The sequence below is a fragment of the Coffea arabica genome, chromosome 11e, assembly GCF_036785885.1.
Source record: "Coffea arabica cultivar ET-39 chromosome 11e, Coffea Arabica ET-39 HiFi, whole genome shotgun sequence".
NCBI lineage: Eukaryota > Viridiplantae > Streptophyta > Magnoliopsida > Gentianales > Rubiaceae > Coffea > Coffea arabica.
Genome location: NC_092331.1, coordinates 32,009,387 through 32,026,232, shown reverse-complemented (window position 1 = coordinate 32,026,232; position 16,846 = coordinate 32,009,387). Strand labels below are relative to the sequence as shown.

Below are 16,846 nucleotides of genomic sequence, written 5' to 3'. Positions count from 1 at the left end.
AGACCGAAATTCATTTTAAGCGTCAATTCAAGCATTTTCCTCTTATCCTTTTATTTATTTACTTTATATTTTTTTTGTTATTGATTTGCACCTTATTTTTTTCCCTCATCCCGCAACTCTAAATTATCATGAAATCAATCCTTCATGCTTGCGGTGATACATTTGCGCCCACAAATTTGAGCGACGATCCGGGCTTTGATCGAACCGTACCGTTCCTGATTTGTCTCGCGCCTTCAGACCCCCCTTCATGCTTCGACAAGAAGCAAAATATAAAGCAATCGTTCCGACGGAGCTAAATTACTACAGGATAAAGAACGAATAGGAAATTTGGATTTCGAAACAAAAATGAGAGTGCAACACGAGGACTTCCCAGGGGGTCACCCATCCTAGTACTACTCTCGCCCAAGCACGCTTAACTTCGGAGTTCTGATGGGATCCGGTGCATTAGTGCTGGTATGATCGCACCCGCCATGTTCCTTTCGCTTTATTCTTTTAAACCACCCCGTGCTGCGAAACAGTGTGGCTTTTCTAGACCGAAATTAATTTTAAGCGTCAATTCAAGCATTTTCCTCTTATCCTTTTATTTATTTACTTTATATTTCTTTTTGTTATTGATTTGCACCCTATTTTTTTCCCTCGTCCCGCAACTCTAAATTATCATGAAATCAATTCTTCACGCTTGCGGTGATTCATTTGCGCCGACAAATTTGAGCGACGATCCGGGCTTTGGTCGAGCAATACCGTTCCGGATTTGTCTCGCGCCTTCAGACCCGCCTTCATGCTTCGACAAGAAGCAAAATATAAAGCAATCGTTCCGACGGAGCTAAATTACTACAGGATAAAGAACGAATAGGAAATTTGGATTTCGAAACAAAAAAGAGAGGGGTGCAACACGAGGACTTCCCAGGGGGTCACCCATCCTAGTACTACTCTCGCCCAAGCACGCTTAACTTCGGAGTTCTGATGGGATCCGGTGCACTAGTGCTGGTATGATCACACCCGCCATGTTCCTTTCGCTTTATTCTTTTAAACCACCCCGTGCTGCGAAACAGTGTGGCTTTTCTAGACCGAAATTCATTTTAAGCTTCAATTCAAGCATTTTCCTCTTATCCTTTTATTTATTTACTTTATATTTTTTTTTGTTATTGATTTGCAACCTATTTTTTTCCCTCATCCCGCAACTCTAAATTATCATGAAATCAATCCTTCACGCTTGCGGTGATACATTTGCGCCGACAAATTTGAGCGACGATCCGGGCTTTGATCGAGCAATACCGTTCCTGATTTGTCTCGCGCCTTCAGACCCCCCTTCATGCTTCGACAAGAAGCAAAATATAAAGCAATCGTTCCGACGGAGCTAAATTACTACAGGATAAAGAACGAATAGGAAATTTGGATTTCGAAACAAAAAAGAGAGGGGTGCAACACGAGGACTTCCCAGGGGGTCACCCATCCTAGTACTATTCTCGCCCAAACACGCTTAACTTCGGAGTTCTGATGGGATCCGGTGCATTAGTGCTGGTATGATCGCACCCGCCATGTTCCTTTCGCTTTATTCTTTTAAACCACCCCGTGCTGCGAAACAGTGTGGCTTTTCTAGACCGAAATTCATTTTAAGCTTCGATTCAAGCATTTTCCTCTTATCCTATTATTTATTTACTTTATATTTTTTTTGTTATTGATTTGCACCTTATTTTTTTCCCTCATCCCGCAACTCAAAATTATCATGAAATCAATCCTTCACGCTTGCGGTGATACATTTGCGCCGACAAATTTGAGCGACGATCCGGGCTTTGATCGAGCAATACCGTTCCTGATTTGTCTCGCGCCTTCAGACCCGCCTTCATGCTTCGACAAGAAGCAAAATATAAAGCAATCGTTCTGACGGAGCTAAATTACTACAGGATAAAGAACGAATAGGAAATTTGGATTTCGAAACAAAAAAAAGAGGGGTGCAACACGAGGACTTCCCAGGGGGTCACCCATTCTAGTACTACTCTCGCCTAAGCACGCTTAACTTCGGAGTTCTGATGGGATCCGGTGCATTAATGCTGGTATGATCGCACCCGCCATTTTCCTTCCGCTTTATTCCTTTAAACTACCCAGTCCTGAAAAGCAGTGTGGCTTTTCTAGACCGAAATTCATTTTAAGCGTCAATACAAGCATTTTCCTCTTATCCTTTTATTTATTTACTTTATATTTTTTTTGTTATTGATTTGCACCTTATTTTTTTCCCTCATCCCGCAACTCTAAATTATCATGAAATCAATCCTTCACGCTTGCGGTGATACATTTGCGCCGACAAATTTGAGCGACGATCCGGGCTTTGATCGAGCAATACCGTTCCTGATTTGTCTCGCGCCTTCAGACCCGCTTCATGCTTCGACAAGAAGCAAAATATAAAGCAATCGTTCCGACGGAGCTAAATTACTACAGGATAAAGAACGAATAGGAAATTTGGATTTCGAAACAAAAATGAGAGTGCAACACGAGGACTTCCCAGGGGGTCACCCATCCTAGTACTACTCTCGCCCAAGCACGCTTAACTTCGGAGTTCTGATGGGATCCGGTGCATTAGTGCTGGTATGATCGCACCCGCCATGTTCCTTTCGCTTTATTCTTTTAAAATACCCCGTCCTGCGAATCAGTGTGGCTTTTCTAGACCGAAATTAATTTTAAGCGTCAATTCAAGCATTTTCCTCTTATTCTTTTATTTATTTACTTTATATTTCTTTTTGTTATTGATTTGCACCTTATTTTTTTCCCTCATCCCGCAATTCTAAATTATCATGAAATCAATCCTTCACGCTTGCGATGATACATTTGCGCCGACAAATATGAGCGACGATCCGGGCTTTGATCGAGCCGTACCGTTCCTGATTTTTCTCGCGCCTTCAGACCCGCTTCATGCTTCGACAAGAAGCAAAATATAAAGCAATCGTTCCGACGGAGCTAAATTACTACAGGATAAAGAATGAATAGGAAATTTGGATTTCGAAACAAAAAAGAGAGGGGTGCAACACGAGGACTTCCCAGGGGGTCACCCATCCTAGTACTACTCTCGCCCAAGCACGCTTAACTTCGGAGTTCTGATGGGATCCGGTGCACTAGTGCTGGTATGATCACACCCGCCATGTTCCTTTCGCTTTATTCTTTTAAACCACCCCGTGCTGCGAAACAGTGTGGCTTTTCTAGACCGAAATTCATTTTAAGCTTCAATTCAAGCATTTTCCTCTTATCCTTTTATTTATTTACTTTATATTTTTTTTTGTTATTGATTTGCAACCTATTTTTTTCCCTCATCCCGCAACTCTAAATTATCATGAAATCAATCCTTCACGCTTGCGGTGATACATTTGCGCCGACAAATTTGAGCGACGATCCGGGCTTTGATCGAGCAATACCGTTCCTGATTTGTCTCGCGCCTTCAGACCCCCCTTCATGCTTCGACAAGAAGCAAAATATAAAGCAATCGTTCCGACGGAGCTAAATTACTACAGGATAAAGAACGAATAGGAAATTTGGATTTCGAAACAAAAATGAGAGTGCAACACGAGGACTTCCCAGGGGGTCACCCATCCTAGTACTACTCTCGCCCAAGCACGCTTAACTTCGGAGTTCTGATGGGATCCGGTGCATTAGTGCTGGTATGATCGCACCCGCCATGTTCCTTTCGCTTTATTCTTTTAAAATACCCCGTCCTGCGAATCAGTGTGGCTTTTCTAGACCGAAATTAATTTTAAGCGTCAATTCAAGCATTTTCCTCTTATTCTTTTATTTATTTACTTTATATTTCTTTTTGTTATTGATTTGCACCTTATTTTTTTCCCTCATCCCGCAATTCTAAATTATCATGAAATCAATCCTTCACGCTTGCGATGATACATTTGCGCCGACAAATATGAGCGACGATCCGGGCTTTGATCGAGCCGTACCGTTCCTGATTTTTCTCGCGCCTTCAGACCCGCTTCATGCTTCGACAAGAAGCAAAATATAAAGCAATCGTTCCGACGGAGCTAAATTACTACAGGATAAAGAATGAATAGGAAATTTGGATTTCGAAACAAAAAAGAGAGGGGTGCAACACGAGGACTTCCCAGGGGGTCACCCATCCTAGTACTACTCTCGCCCAAGCACGCTTAACTTCGGAGTTCTGATGGGATCCGGTGCACTAGTGCTGGTATGATCACACCCGCCATGTTCCTTTCGCTTTATTCTTTTAAACCACCCCGTGCTGCGAAACAGTGTGGCTTTTCTAGACCGAAATTCATTTTAAGCTTCAATTCAAGCATTTTCCTCTTATCCTTTTATTTATTTACTTTATATTTTTTTTTGTTATTGATTTGCAACCTATTTTTTTCCCTCATCCCGCAACTCTAAATTATCATGAAATCAATCCTTCACGCTTGCGGTGATACATTTGCGCCGACAAATTTGAGCGACGATCCGGGCTTTGATCGAGCAATACCGTTCCTGATTTGTCTCGCGCCTTCAGACCCCCCTTCATGCTTCGACAAGAAGCAAAATATAAAGCAATCGTTCCGACGGAGCTAAATTACTACAGGATAAAGAACGAATAGGAAATTTGGATTTCGAAACAAAAAAGAGAGGGGTGCAACACGAGGACTTCCCAGGGGGTCACCCATCCTAGTACTATTCTCGCCCAAACACGCTTAACTTCGGAGTTCTGATGGGATCCGGTGCATTAGTGCTGGTATGATCGCACCCGCCATGTTCCTTTCGCTTTATTCTTTTAAACCACCCCGTGCTGCGAAACAGTGTGGCTTTTCTAGACCGAAATTCATTTTAAGCTTCGATTCAAGCATTTTCCTCTTATCCTATTATTTCTTTACTTTATATTTTTTTTGTTATTGATTTGCGCCTTATTTTTTTCCCTCATCCCGCAACTCAAAATTATCATGAAATCAATCCTTCACGCTTGCGGTGATACATTTGCGCCGACAAATTTGAGCGACGATCCGGGCTTTGATCGAGCAATACCGTTCCTGATTTGTCTCGCGCCTTCAGACCCGCCTTCATGCTTCGACAAGAAGCAAAATATAAAGCAATCGTTCTGACGGAGCTAAATTACTACAGGATAAAGAACGAATAGGAAATTTGGATTTCGAAACAAAAAAAAGAGGGGTGCAACACGAGGACTTCCCAGGGGGTCACCCATTCTAGTACTACTCTCGCCTAAGCACGCTTAACTTCGGAGTTCTGATGGGATCCGGTGCATTAATGCTGGTATGATCGCACCCGCCATTTTCCTTCCGCTTTATTCCTTTAAACTACCCAGTCCTGAAAAGCAGTGTGGCTTTTCTAGACCGAAATTCATTTTAAGCGTCCATACAAGCATTTTCCTCTTATCCTTTTATTTATTTACTTTATATTTTTTTTGTTATTGATTTGCACCTTATTTTTTTCCCTCATCCCGCAACTCTAAATTATCATGAAATCAATCCTTCACGCTTGCGGTGATACATTTGCGCCGACAAATTTGAGCGACGATCCGGGCTTTGATCGAGCAATACCGTTCCTGATTTGTCTCGCGCCTTCAGACCCGCTTCATGCTTCGACAAGAAGCAAAATATAAAGCAATCGTTCCGACGGAGCTAAATTACTACAGGATAAAGAACGAATAGGAAATTTGGATTTCGAAACAAAAATGAGAGTGCAACACGAGGACTTCCCAGGGGGTCACCCATCCTAGTACTACTCTCGCCCAAGCACGCTTAACTTCGGAGTTCTGATGGGATCCGGTGCATTAGTGCTGGTATGATCGCACCCGCCATGTTCCTTTCGCTTTATTCTTTTAAAATACCCCGTCCTGCGAATCAGTGTGGCTTTTCTAGACCGAAATTAATTTTAAGCGTCAATTCAAGCATTTTCCTCTTATTCTTTTATTTATTTACTTTATATTTCTTTTTGTTATTGATTTGCACCTTATTTTTTTCCCTCATCCCGCAATTCTAAATTATCATGAAATCAATCCTTCACGCTTGCGATGATACATTTGCGCCGACAAATATGAGCGACGATCCGGGCTTTGATCGAGCCGTACCGTTCCTGATTTTTCTCGCGCCTTCAGACCCGCTTCATGCTTCGACAAGAAGCAAAATATAAAGCAATCGTTCCGACGGAGCTAAATTACTACAGGATAAAGAATGAATAGGAAATTTGGATTTCGAAACAAAAAAGAGAGGGGTGCAACACGAGGACTTCCCAGGGGGTCACCCATCCTAGTACTACTCTCGCCCAAGCACGCTTAACTTCGGAGTTCTGATGGGATCCGGTGCACTAGTGCTGGTATGATCACACCCGCCATGTTCCTTTCGCTTTATTCTTTTAAACCACCCCGTGCTGCGAAACAGTGTGGCTTTTCTAGACCGAAATTCATTTTAAGCTTCAATTCAAGCATTTTCCTCTTATCCTTTTATTTATTTACTTTATATTTTTTTTTGTTATTGATTTGCAACCTATTTTTTTCCCTCATCCCGCAACTCTAAATTATCATGAAATCAATCCTTCACGCTTGCGGTGATACATTTGCGCCGACAAATTTGAGCGACGATCCGGGCTTTGATCGAGCAATACCGTTCCTGATTTGTCTCGCGCCTTCAGACCCCCCTTCATGCTTCGACAAGAAGCAAAATATAAAGCAATCGTTCCGACGGAGCTAAATTACTACAGGATAAAGAACGAATAGCAAATTTGGATTTCGAAACAAAAATGAGAGTGCAACACGAGAACTTCCCAGGGGGTCACCCATCCTAGTACTACTCTCGCCCAAGCACGCTTAACTTCGGAGTTCTGATGGGATCCGGTGCATTAGTGCTGGTATGATCGCACCCGCCATGTTCCTTTCGCTTTATTCTTTTAAAATACCCCGTCCTGCGAAGCAGTGTGGCTTTTCTAGACCGAAATTAATTTTAAGCGTCAATTCAAGCATTTTCCTCTTATCCTTTTATTTATTTACTTTATATTTCTTTTTGTTATTGATTTGCACCTTATTTTTTTCCCTCATCCCGCAACTCTAAATTATCATGAAATCAATCCTTCACGCTTGCGGTGATACATTTGCGCCGACAAATTTGAGCGACGATCCGGGCTTTGATCGAGCCGTACCGTTCCTGATTTGTCTCGCGCCTTCAGACCCGCTTCATGCTTCGACAAGAAGCAAAATATAAAGCAATCGTTCCGACGGAGCTAAATTACTACAGGATAAAGAACGAATAGGAAATTTGGATTTCGAAACAAAAAAGAGAGGGGTGCAACACGAGGACTTCCCAGGGGGTCACCCATCCTAGTACTACTCTCGCCCAAGCACGCTTAACTTCGGAGTTCTGATGGGATCCGGTGCACTAGTGCTGGTATGATCGCACCCGCCATGTTCCTTTCGCTTTATTCTTTTAAACCACCCCGTGCTGCGAAACAGTATGGCTTTTCTAGACCGAAATTCATTTTAAGATTCAATTCAAGCATTTTCCTCTTATCCTTTTATTTATTTACTTTATATTTTTTTTTGTTATTGATTTGCAACCTATTTTTTTCCCTCATCCCGCAACTCTAAATTATCATGAAATCAATCCTTCACGCTTGCGGTGATACATTTGCGCCGACAAATTTGAGCGACGATCCGGGCTTTGATCGAGCAATACCGTTCCTGATTTGTCTCGCGCCTTCAGACCCCCCTTCATGCTTCGACAAGAAGAAAAATATAAAGCAATCGTTCCGACGGAGCTAAATTACTACAGGATAAAGAACGAATAGGAAATTTGGATTTCGAAACAAAAATGAGAGTGCAACACGAGAACTTCCCAGGGGGTCACCCATCCTAGTACTACTCTCGCCCAAGCACGCTTAACTTCGGAGTTCTGATGGGATCCGGTGCATTAGTGCTGGTATGATCGCACCCGCCATGTTCCTTTCGCTTTATTCTTTTAAAATACCCCGTCCTGCGAAGCAGTGTGGCTTTTCTAGACCGAAATTAATTTTAAGCGTCAATTCAAGCATTTTCCTCTTATCCTTTTATTTATTTACTTTATATTTCTTTTTGTTATTGATTTGCACCTTATTTTTTTCCCTCATCCCGCAACTCTAAATTATCTTGAAATCAATCCTTCACGCTTGCGGTGATACATTTGCGCCGACAAATTTGAGCGACGATCCGGGCTTTGATCGAGCCGTACCGTTCCTGATTTGTCTCGCGCCTTCAGACCCGCTTCATGCTTCGACAAGAAGCAAAATATAAAGCAATCGTTCCGACGGAGCTAAATTACTACAGGATAAAGAACGAATAGGAAATTTGGATTTCGAAACAAAAAAGAGAGGGGTGCAACACGAGAACTTCCCAGGGGGTCACCCATCCTAGTACTACTCTCGCCCAAGCACGCTTAACTTCGGAGTTCTGATGGGATCCGGTGCACTAGTGCTGGTATGATCGCACCCGCCATGTTCCTTTCGCTTTATTCTTTTAAACCACCCCGTGCTGCGAAACAGTATGGCTTTTCTAGACCGAAATTCATTTTAAGATTCAATTCAAGCATTTTCCTCTTATCCTTTTATTTATTTACTTTATATTTTTTTTTGTTATTGATTTGCAACCTATTTTTTTCCCTCATCCCGCAACTCTAAATTATCATGAAATCAATCCTTCACGCTTGCGGTGATACATTTGCGCCGACAAATTTGAGCGACGATCCGGGCTTTGATCGAGCAATACCGTTCCTGATTTGTCTCGCGCCTTCAGACCCGCCTTCATGCTTCGACAAGAAGCAAAATATAAAGCAATCGTTCCGACTGAGCTAAATTACTACAGGATAAAGAACGAATAGGAAATTTGGATTTCGAAACAAAAAAAAGAGGGGTGCAACACGAGGACTTCCCAGGGGGTCGCCCATCCTAGTACTACTCTCGCCTAAGCACGCTTAACTTCGGAGTTCTGATGGGATCCGGTGCATTAATACTGGTATGATCGCACCCGCCATTTTCCTTTCGCTTTATTCCTTTAAACTACCCAGTCCTGAAAAGCAGTGTGGCTTTTCTAGACCGAAATTCATTTTAAACGTCAATACAAGCATTTTCCTCTTATCCTTTTATTTATTTACTTTATATTTTTTTTGTTATTGATTTGCACCTTATTTTTTTCACTCATCCCGCAACTCTAAATTATCATGAAATCAATCCTTCACGCTTGCGGTGATACATTTGCGCCGACAAATTTGAGCGACGATCCGGGCTTTGATCGAGCCGTACCGTTCCTGATTTGTCTCGCGCCTTCAGACCCGCCTTCATGCTTCGACAAGAACCAAAATATAAAGCAATCGTTCCGACGGAGCTAAATTACTACAGGATAAAGAACGAATAGGAAATTTGGATTTCGAAACAAAAATGAGAGTGCAACACGAGGACTTCCCAGGGGGTCACCCATCCTAGTACTACTCTCGCCCAAGCACGCTTAACTTCGGAGTTCTGATGGGATCCGGTGCATTAGTGCTGGTATGATCGCACCCGCCATGTTCCTTTCGCTTTATTCTTTTAAACCACCCCGTGCTGCGAAACAGTGTGGCTTTTCTAGACCGAAATTAATTTTAAGCGTCCATTCAAGCATTTTCCTCTTATCCTTTTATTTATTTACTTTATATTTCTTTTTGTTATTGATTTGCACCCTATTTTTTTCCCTCGTCCCGCAACTCTAAATTATCATGAAATCAATTCTTCACGCTTGCGGTGATTCATTTGCGCCGACAAATTTGAGCGACGATCCGGGCTTTGGTCGAGCAATACCGTTCCTGATTTGTCTCGCGCCTTCAGACCCGCCTTCATGCTTCGACAAGAAGCAAAATATAAAGCAATCGTTCCGACGGAGCTAAATTACTACAGGATAAAGAACGAATAGGAAATTTGGATTTCGAAACAAAAAAAAGAGGGGTGCAACACGAGGACTTCCCAGGGGGTCACCCATCCTAGTACTACTCTCGCCTAAGCACGCTTAACTTCGGAGTTCTGATGGGATCCGGTGCATTAATGCTGGTATGATCGCACCCGCCATTTTCCTTCCGCTTTATTCCTTTAAACTACCCAGTCCTGAAAAGCAGTGTGGCTTTTCTAGACCGAAATTCATTTTAAACGTCAATACAAGCATTTTCCTCTTATCCTTTTATTTATTTACTTTATATTTTTTTTGTTATTGATTTGCACCTTATTTTTTTCCCTCATCCCGCAACTCTAAATTATCATGAAATCAATCCTTCACGCTTGCGGTGATACATTTGCGCCGACAAATTTGAGCGACGATCCGGGCTTTGATCGAGCCGTACCGTTCCAGATTTGTCTCGCGCCTTCAGACCCGCCTTCATGCTTCGTCAAGAAGCAAAATATAAAGCAATCGTTCCGACGGAGCTAAATTACTACAGGATACAGAACGAATAGGAAATTTGGATTTCGAAACAAAAATGAGAGTGCAACACGAGGACTTCCCAGGGGGTCACCCATCCTAGTACTACTCTCGCCCAAGCACGCTGAACTTCGGAGTTCTGATGGGATCCGGTGCATTAGTGCTGGTATGATCGCACCCGCAATGTTCCTTTCGCTTTATTCTTTTAAAATACCCCGTCCTGCGAAGCAGTGTGGCTTTTCTAGACCGAAATTAATTTTAAGCATCAATTCTAGCATTTTCCTCTTATCATTTTATTTATTTACTTTATATTTTTTTTGTTATTGATATGCACCTTATTTTTTTCCCTCATCCCGCAACTCTAAATTATCATGAAATCAATCCTTCACGCTTGCGGTGATACATTTGCGCCCACAAATTTGAGCGACGATCCGGGCTTTGATCGAGCCGTACCGTTCCTGATTTGTCTCGCGCCTTCAGACCCGCCTTCATGCTTCGACAAGAAGCAAAATATAAAGCAATCATTCCGACGGAGCTAAATGACTACAGGATAAAGAACGAATAGGAAATTTGGATTTCGAAACAAAAAAGAGAGGGGTGCAACACGAGGACTTCCCAGGGGGTCACCCATCCTAGTACTATTCTCGCCCAAACACGCTTAACTTCGGAGTTCTGATGGGATCCGGTGCATTAGTGCTGGTATGATCGCACCCGCCATGTTCCTTTCGCTTTATTCTTTTAAACCACCCCGTGCTGCGAAACAGTGTGGCTTTTCTAGACCGAAATTCATTTTAAGCTTCGATTCAAGCATTTTCCTCTTATCCTTTTATTTATTTACTTTATATTTTTTTTGTTATTAATATGCACCTTATTTTTTTCCCTCATCCCGCAACTCTAAATTATCATGAAATCAATCCTTCACGCTTGCGGTGATACATTTGCGCCCACAAATTTGAGCGACGATCCGGGCTTTGATCGAACCGTACCGTTCCTGATTTGTCTCGCGCCTTCAGACCCGCCTTCATGCTTCGACAAGAAGCAAAATATAAAGCAATCGTTCTGACGGAGCTAAATTACTACAGGATAAAGAACGAATAGGAAATTTGGATTTCGAAACAAAAATGAGAGTGCAACACGAGGACTTCCCAGGGGGTCACCCATCCTAGTACTACTCTCGCCTAAGCACGCTTAACTTCGGAGTTCTGATGGGATCCGGTGCATTAATGCTGGTATGATCGCACCCGCCATTTTCCTTTCGCTTTATTCCTTTAAACTACCCAGTCCTGAAAAGCAGTGTGGCTTTTCTAGACCGAAATTCTTTTTAAGCGTCAATACAAGCATTTTTCCTCTTATCCTTTTATTTATTTACTTTATATTTTTTTTGTTATTGATTTGCACCTTATTTTTTTCCCTCATCCCGCAACTCTAAATTATCATGAAATCAATCCTTCACGCTTGCGGTGATACATTTGCGCCGACAAATTTGAGCGACGACCCGGGCTTTGATCGAGCCGTACCGTTCCTGATTTGTCTCGCGCCTTCAGACCCGCTTCATGCTTCGACAAGAAGCAAAATATAAAGCAATCGTTCCGACGGAGCTAAATTACTACAGGATAAAGAACGAATAGGAAATTTGGATTTCGAAACAAAAAAGAGAGGGGTGCAACACGAGGACTTCCCAGGGGGTCACCCATCCTAGTACTATTCTCGCCCAAACACGCTTAACTTCGGAGTTCTGATGGGATCCGGTGCATTAGTGCTGGTATGATCGCACCCGCCATGTTCCTTTCGCTTTATTCTTTTAAACCACCCCGTGCTGCGAAACAGTGTGGCTTTTCCAGACCGAAATTCATTTTAAGCTTCGATTCATGCATTTTCCTCTTATCCTTTTATTTATTTACTTTATATTTTTTTTGTTATTGATATGCACCTTATTTTTTTCCCTCATCCCGCAACTCTAAATTATCACGAAATCAATCCTTCATGCTTGCGGTGATACATTTGCGCCCACAAATTTGAGCGACGATCCGGGCTTTGATCGAACCGTACCGTTCCTGATTTGTCTCGCGCCTTCAGGCCCCCCTTCATGCTTCGACAAGAAGCAAAATATAAAGCAATCATTCCGACGGAGCTAAATTACTACAGGATAAAGAACGAATAGGAAATTTGGATTTCGAAACAAAAATGAGAGTGCAACACGAAGACTTCCCAGGGGGTCACCCATCCTAGTACTACTCTCGCCCAAGCACGCTTAACTTCGGAGTTCTGATGGGATCCGGTGCATTAGTGCTGGTATGATCGCACCCGCCATGTTCCTTTCGCTTTATTCTTTTAAAATACCCCGTCCTGCGAAGCAGTGTGGCTTTTCTAGACCGAAATTAATTTTAAGCGTCAATTCAAGCATTTTCCTCTTATCCTTTTATTTATTTACTTTACATTTTTTTTGTTATTGATATGCACCTTATTTTTTTCCCTCATTCCGCAACTCTAAATTATCATGAAATCAATCCTTCACGCTTGCGGTGATATATTTGCGCCCACAAATTTGAGCGACGATCCGGGCTTTGATCGAACCGTACCGTTCCTGATTTGTCTCGCGCCTTCAGACCCCCCTTCATGCTTCGACAAGAAGCAAAATATAAAGCAATCGTTCCGACGGAGCTAAATTACTACAGGATAAAGAACGAATAAGAAATTTGGATTTCGAAACAAAAATGAGAGTGCAACACGAGGACTTCCCAAGGGGTCACCCATCCTAGTACTACTCTCGCCCAAGCACGCTTAACTTCGGAGTTCTGATGGGATCCGGTGCATTAGTGCTGGTATGATCGCACCCGCCATGTTCCTTTCGCTTTATTCTTTTAAAATACCCCGTCCTGCGAAGCAGTGTGGCTTTTCTAGACCGAAATTAATTTTAAGCGTCAATTCAAGCATTTTCCTCTTATCCTTTTATTTATTTACTTTATATTTCTTTTTGTTATTGATTTGCACCTTATTTTTTTCCCTCATCCCGCAATTCTAAATTATCATGAAATCAATCCTTCACGCTTGCGGTGATACATTTGCGCCGACAAATTTGAGCGACGATCCGGGCTTTGATCGAGCCGTACCGTTCCTGATTTGTTTCGCGCCTTCAGACCCGCTTCATGCTTCGACAAGAAGCAAAATATAAAGCAATCGTTCCGACGGAGCTAAATTACTACAGGATAAAGAACGAATAGGAAATTTGGATTTCGAAACAAAAAAGAGAGGGGTGCAACACGAGGACTTCCCAGGGGGTCACCCATACTAGTACTACTCTCGCCCAAGCACGCTTAACTTCGGAGTTCTGATGGGTTCCGGTGCACTAGTGCTAGTATGATCGCACCCGCCATGTTCCTTTCGCTTTATTCTTTTAAACCACCCCGTGCTGCGAAACAGTGTGGCTTTTCTAGACCGAAATTCATTTTAAGCTTCAATTCAAGCATTTTCCTCTTATCCTTTTATTTATTTACTTTATATTTTTTTTTGTTATTGATTTGCAACCTATTTTTTTCCCTAATCCCGCAACTCTAAATTATCATGAAATCAATCCTTCACGCTTGCGGTGATACATTTGCGCCGACAAATTTGAGCGACGATCCGGGCTTTGATCGAGCAATACCGTTCCTGATTTGTCCCGCGCCTTCAGACCCGCCTTCATGCTTCGACAAGAAGCAAAATATAAAGCAATCATTCCGACGGAGCTAAATTACTACAGGATAAAGAACGAATAGGAAATTTGGATTTCGAAACAAAAAAAAGAGGGGTGCAACACGAGGACTTCCCAGGAGGTCACCCATCCTAGTACTACTCTCGCCTAAGCACGCTTAACTTCGGAGTTCTGATGGGATCCGGTGCATTAATGCTGGTATGATCGCACTCGCCATTTTCCTTTTGCTTTATTCCTTTAAACTACCCAGTCCTGAAAAGCAGTGTGGCTTTTCTAGACCGAAATTCATTTTAAGCGTCAATACAAGCATTTTCCTCTTATCCTTTTATTTATTTACTTTATATTTTTTTTGTTATTGATTTGCACCTTATTTTTTTCCCTCATCCCGCAACTCTAAATTATCATGAAATCAATCTTTCACGCTTGCGGTGATACATTTGCGCCGACAAATTTGAGCGACGATCCGGGCTTTGATCGAGCCGTACCATTCCTGATTTGTCTCGCGCCTTCAGACCCGCCTTCATGCTTCGACAAGAAGCAAAATATAAAGCAATCGTTCCGACGGAGCTAAATTACTACAGGATAAAGAACGAATAGGAAATTTGGATTTCGAAACAAAAAAGAGAGGGGTGCAACACGAGGACTTCCCAGGGGGTCACCCATCCTAGTACTATTCTCGCCCAAACACGCTTAACTTCGGAGTTCTGATGGGATCCGGTGCATTAGTGCTGGTATGATCGCACCAGCCATGTTCCTTTCGCTTTATTTTTTTAAACCACCCCGTGCTGCGAAACAGTGTGGCTTTTCTAGACCGAAATTCATTTTAAGCTTCGATTCAAGCATTTTCCTCTTATCCTTTTATTTATTTACTTTACATTTTTTTTGTTATTGATATGCACCTTATTTTTTTCCCTCATTCCGCAACTCTAAATTATCATGAAATCAATCCTTCACGCTTGCGGTGATACATTTGCGCCGACAAATTTGAGCGACGATCCGGGCTTTGATCGAGCCGTACCGTTCTTGATTTGTCTCGCGCCTTCAGACCCGCTTCATGCTTCGACAAGAAGCAAAATATAAAGCAATCGTTCCGACGGAGCTAAATTACTACAGGATAAAGAACGAATAGGAAATTTGGATTTCGAAACAAAAAAGAGAGGGGTGCAAGACGAGGACTTCCCAGGGGGTCACCCATCCTAGTACTACTCTCGCCCAAGCATGCTTAACTTCGGAGTTCTGATGGGATCCGGTGCACTAGTGCTGGTATGATCGCACCCGCCATGTTCCTTTCGCTTTATTCTTTTAAACCACCCCGTGCTGCGAAACAGTGTGGCTTTTCTAGACCGAAATTCATTTTAAGCTTCAATTCAAGCATTTTCCTCTTATCCTTTTATTTATTTACTTTATATTTTTTTTTGTTATTGATTTGCACACTATTTTTTTCCCTCATCCCGCAACTCTAAATTATCATGAAATCAATCCTTCACGCTTGCGGTGATACATTTGCGCCGACAAATTTGAGCGACGATCCGGGCTTTGATCGAGCAATACCGTTCCTGATTTGTCTCGCGCCTTCAGACCCGCCTTCATGCTTCGACAAGAAGCAAAATATAAAGCAATCGTTCTGACGGAGCTAAATTACTACAGGATAAAGAACGAATAGGAAATTTGGATTTCGAAACAAAAAAAAATTGGGGTGCAACACGAGGACTTCCCAGGGGGTCACCCATTCTAGTACTACTCTCGCCTAAGCACGCTTAACTTCGGAGTTCTGATGGGATCCGGTGCATTAATGCTGGTATGATCGCACCCGCCATTTTCCTTTCGCTTTATTCCTTTAAACTACCCAGTCCTGCGAAGCAGTGTGGCTTTTCTAGACCGAAATTCATTTTAAGCGTCAATTCAAGCATTTTCCTCTTATCCTTTTATTTATTTACTTTATATTTTTTTTGTTATTGATTTGCACCTTATTTTTTTCCCTCATCCCGCAACTCTAAATTATCATGAAATCAATCCTTCATGCTTGCGGTGATACATTTGCGCCCACAAATTTGAGCGACGATCCGGGCTTTGATCGAACCGTACCGTTCCTGATTTGTCTCGCGCCTTCAGACCCCCCTTCATGCTTCGACAAGAAGCAAAATATAAAGCAATCGTTCCGACGGAGCTAAATTACTACAGGATAAAGAACGAATAGGAAATTTGGATTTCGAAACAAAAATGAGAGTGCAACACGAGGACTTCCCAGGGGGTCACCCATCCTAGTACTACTCTCGCCCAAGCACGCTTAACTTCGGAGTTCTGATGGGATCCGGTGCATTAGTGCTGGTATGATCGCACCCGCCATGTTCCTTTCGCTTTATTCTTTTAAAATACCCCGTCCTGCGAAGCAGTGTGGCTTTTCTAGACCGAAATTAATTTTAAGCGTCAATTCAAGCATTTTCCTCTTATCCTTTTATTTATTTACTTTATATTTCTTTTTGTTATTGATTTGCACCTTATTTTTTTCCCTCATCCCGCAATTCTAAATTATCATGAAATCAATCCATCACGCTTGCGGTGATACATTTGCGCCGACAAATTTGAGCGACGATCCGGGCTTTGATCGAGCAATACCGTTCCTGATTTGTCTCGCGCCTTCAGACCCGCCTTCATGCTTCGACAAGAAGCAAAATATAAAGCAATCGTTCCGACTGAGCTAAATTACTACAGGATAAAGAACGAATAGGAAATTTGGATTTCGAAACAAAAAAAAG

At 42.3% G+C, this 16,846-nt stretch overlaps 31 non-coding genes across 31 annotated transcripts; all 31 read right to left on the bottom strand.

The window, feature by feature from the left end:
* Positions 1–348: 348 nt before the first annotated feature.
* LOC140029953 (5S ribosomal RNA) lies at positions 349–467 on the bottom strand. The gene has a single exon (XR_011833868.1). It is a non-coding gene; the product is annotated as a 5S ribosomal RNA (ribosomal RNA).
* Positions 468–882: 415 nt separating this feature from the next.
* Positions 883–1,001, bottom strand: LOC140030856 (5S ribosomal RNA). Its single transcript, XR_011834775.1, has one exon. It is a non-coding gene; the product is annotated as a 5S ribosomal RNA (ribosomal RNA).
* A 415-nt stretch (positions 1,002–1,416) lies between these two features.
* Positions 1,417–1,535, bottom strand: LOC140030988 (5S ribosomal RNA). Its single transcript, XR_011834908.1, has one exon. It is a non-coding gene; the product is annotated as a 5S ribosomal RNA (ribosomal RNA).
* A 414-nt stretch (positions 1,536–1,949) lies between these two features.
* On the bottom strand, positions 1,950–2,068 carry LOC140031637 (5S ribosomal RNA). The gene has a single exon (XR_011835559.1). It is a non-coding gene; the product is annotated as a 5S ribosomal RNA (ribosomal RNA).
* Positions 2,069–2,478: 410 nt separating this feature from the next.
* LOC140029952 (5S ribosomal RNA) lies at positions 2,479–2,597 on the bottom strand. Its single transcript, XR_011833867.1, has one exon. It is a non-coding gene; the product is annotated as a 5S ribosomal RNA (ribosomal RNA).
* Positions 2,598–3,011: 414 nt separating this feature from the next.
* LOC140030855 (5S ribosomal RNA) lies at positions 3,012–3,130 on the bottom strand. The gene has a single exon (XR_011834774.1). It is a non-coding gene; the product is annotated as a 5S ribosomal RNA (ribosomal RNA).
* A 412-nt stretch (positions 3,131–3,542) lies between these two features.
* LOC140029951 (5S ribosomal RNA) lies at positions 3,543–3,661 on the bottom strand. Its single transcript, XR_011833866.1, has one exon. It is a non-coding gene; the product is annotated as a 5S ribosomal RNA (ribosomal RNA).
* A 414-nt stretch (positions 3,662–4,075) lies between these two features.
* On the bottom strand, positions 4,076–4,194 carry LOC140030854 (5S ribosomal RNA). The gene has a single exon (XR_011834773.1). It is a non-coding gene; the product is annotated as a 5S ribosomal RNA (ribosomal RNA).
* A 415-nt stretch (positions 4,195–4,609) lies between these two features.
* Positions 4,610–4,728, bottom strand: LOC140030987 (5S ribosomal RNA). The gene has a single exon (XR_011834907.1). It is a non-coding gene; the product is annotated as a 5S ribosomal RNA (ribosomal RNA).
* A 414-nt stretch (positions 4,729–5,142) lies between these two features.
* Positions 5,143–5,261, bottom strand: LOC140031636 (5S ribosomal RNA). The gene has a single exon (XR_011835558.1). It is a non-coding gene; the product is annotated as a 5S ribosomal RNA (ribosomal RNA).
* Positions 5,262–5,671: 410 nt separating this feature from the next.
* LOC140029950 (5S ribosomal RNA) lies at positions 5,672–5,790 on the bottom strand. Its single transcript, XR_011833865.1, has one exon. It is a non-coding gene; the product is annotated as a 5S ribosomal RNA (ribosomal RNA).
* Positions 5,791–6,204: 414 nt separating this feature from the next.
* LOC140030853 (5S ribosomal RNA) lies at positions 6,205–6,323 on the bottom strand. Its single transcript, XR_011834772.1, has one exon. It is a non-coding gene; the product is annotated as a 5S ribosomal RNA (ribosomal RNA).
* A 412-nt stretch (positions 6,324–6,735) lies between these two features.
* On the bottom strand, positions 6,736–6,854 carry LOC140029827 (5S ribosomal RNA). The gene has a single exon (XR_011833742.1). It is a non-coding gene; the product is annotated as a 5S ribosomal RNA (ribosomal RNA).
* Positions 6,855–7,268: 414 nt separating this feature from the next.
* Positions 7,269–7,387, bottom strand: LOC140030688 (5S ribosomal RNA). Its single transcript, XR_011834607.1, has one exon. It is a non-coding gene; the product is annotated as a 5S ribosomal RNA (ribosomal RNA).
* A 412-nt stretch (positions 7,388–7,799) lies between these two features.
* On the bottom strand, positions 7,800–7,918 carry LOC140029826 (5S ribosomal RNA). Its single transcript, XR_011833741.1, has one exon. It is a non-coding gene; the product is annotated as a 5S ribosomal RNA (ribosomal RNA).
* A 414-nt stretch (positions 7,919–8,332) lies between these two features.
* On the bottom strand, positions 8,333–8,451 carry LOC140030069 (5S ribosomal RNA). Its single transcript, XR_011833983.1, has one exon. It is a non-coding gene; the product is annotated as a 5S ribosomal RNA (ribosomal RNA).
* Positions 8,452–8,866: 415 nt separating this feature from the next.
* Positions 8,867–8,985, bottom strand: LOC140031700 (5S ribosomal RNA). The gene has a single exon (XR_011835623.1). It is a non-coding gene; the product is annotated as a 5S ribosomal RNA (ribosomal RNA).
* A 411-nt stretch (positions 8,986–9,396) lies between these two features.
* LOC140029948 (5S ribosomal RNA) lies at positions 9,397–9,515 on the bottom strand. The gene has a single exon (XR_011833863.1). It is a non-coding gene; the product is annotated as a 5S ribosomal RNA (ribosomal RNA).
* Positions 9,516–9,930: 415 nt separating this feature from the next.
* Positions 9,931–10,049, bottom strand: LOC140031455 (5S ribosomal RNA). The gene has a single exon (XR_011835377.1). It is a non-coding gene; the product is annotated as a 5S ribosomal RNA (ribosomal RNA).
* Positions 10,050–10,460: 411 nt separating this feature from the next.
* Positions 10,461–10,579, bottom strand: LOC140031457 (5S ribosomal RNA). Its single transcript, XR_011835379.1, has one exon. It is a non-coding gene; the product is annotated as a 5S ribosomal RNA (ribosomal RNA).
* Positions 10,580–10,993: 414 nt separating this feature from the next.
* On the bottom strand, positions 10,994–11,112 carry LOC140030986 (5S ribosomal RNA). The gene has a single exon (XR_011834906.1). It is a non-coding gene; the product is annotated as a 5S ribosomal RNA (ribosomal RNA).
* Positions 11,113–11,523: 411 nt separating this feature from the next.
* Positions 11,524–11,642, bottom strand: LOC140031574 (5S ribosomal RNA). Its single transcript, XR_011835495.1, has one exon. It is a non-coding gene; the product is annotated as a 5S ribosomal RNA (ribosomal RNA).
* A 414-nt stretch (positions 11,643–12,056) lies between these two features.
* Positions 12,057–12,175, bottom strand: LOC140030985 (5S ribosomal RNA). The gene has a single exon (XR_011834905.1). It is a non-coding gene; the product is annotated as a 5S ribosomal RNA (ribosomal RNA).
* A 411-nt stretch (positions 12,176–12,586) lies between these two features.
* LOC140030938 (5S ribosomal RNA) lies at positions 12,587–12,705 on the bottom strand. Its single transcript, XR_011834857.1, has one exon. It is a non-coding gene; the product is annotated as a 5S ribosomal RNA (ribosomal RNA).
* Positions 12,706–13,116: 411 nt separating this feature from the next.
* Positions 13,117–13,235, bottom strand: LOC140030618 (5S ribosomal RNA). Its single transcript, XR_011834533.1, has one exon. It is a non-coding gene; the product is annotated as a 5S ribosomal RNA (ribosomal RNA).
* A 414-nt stretch (positions 13,236–13,649) lies between these two features.
* On the bottom strand, positions 13,650–13,768 carry LOC140032083 (5S ribosomal RNA). Its single transcript, XR_011836009.1, has one exon. It is a non-coding gene; the product is annotated as a 5S ribosomal RNA (ribosomal RNA).
* Positions 13,769–14,183: 415 nt separating this feature from the next.
* Positions 14,184–14,302, bottom strand: LOC140031653 (5S ribosomal RNA). Its single transcript, XR_011835576.1, has one exon. It is a non-coding gene; the product is annotated as a 5S ribosomal RNA (ribosomal RNA).
* A 414-nt stretch (positions 14,303–14,716) lies between these two features.
* LOC140031501 (5S ribosomal RNA) lies at positions 14,717–14,835 on the bottom strand. Its single transcript, XR_011835423.1, has one exon. It is a non-coding gene; the product is annotated as a 5S ribosomal RNA (ribosomal RNA).
* A 413-nt stretch (positions 14,836–15,248) lies between these two features.
* LOC140031703 (5S ribosomal RNA) lies at positions 15,249–15,367 on the bottom strand. The gene has a single exon (XR_011835626.1). It is a non-coding gene; the product is annotated as a 5S ribosomal RNA (ribosomal RNA).
* Positions 15,368–15,783: 416 nt separating this feature from the next.
* LOC140031635 (5S ribosomal RNA) lies at positions 15,784–15,902 on the bottom strand. The gene has a single exon (XR_011835557.1). It is a non-coding gene; the product is annotated as a 5S ribosomal RNA (ribosomal RNA).
* A 411-nt stretch (positions 15,903–16,313) lies between these two features.
* On the bottom strand, positions 16,314–16,432 carry LOC140029947 (5S ribosomal RNA). The gene has a single exon (XR_011833862.1). It is a non-coding gene; the product is annotated as a 5S ribosomal RNA (ribosomal RNA).
* Between the last annotated feature and the right edge of the window lie 414 nt (positions 16,433–16,846).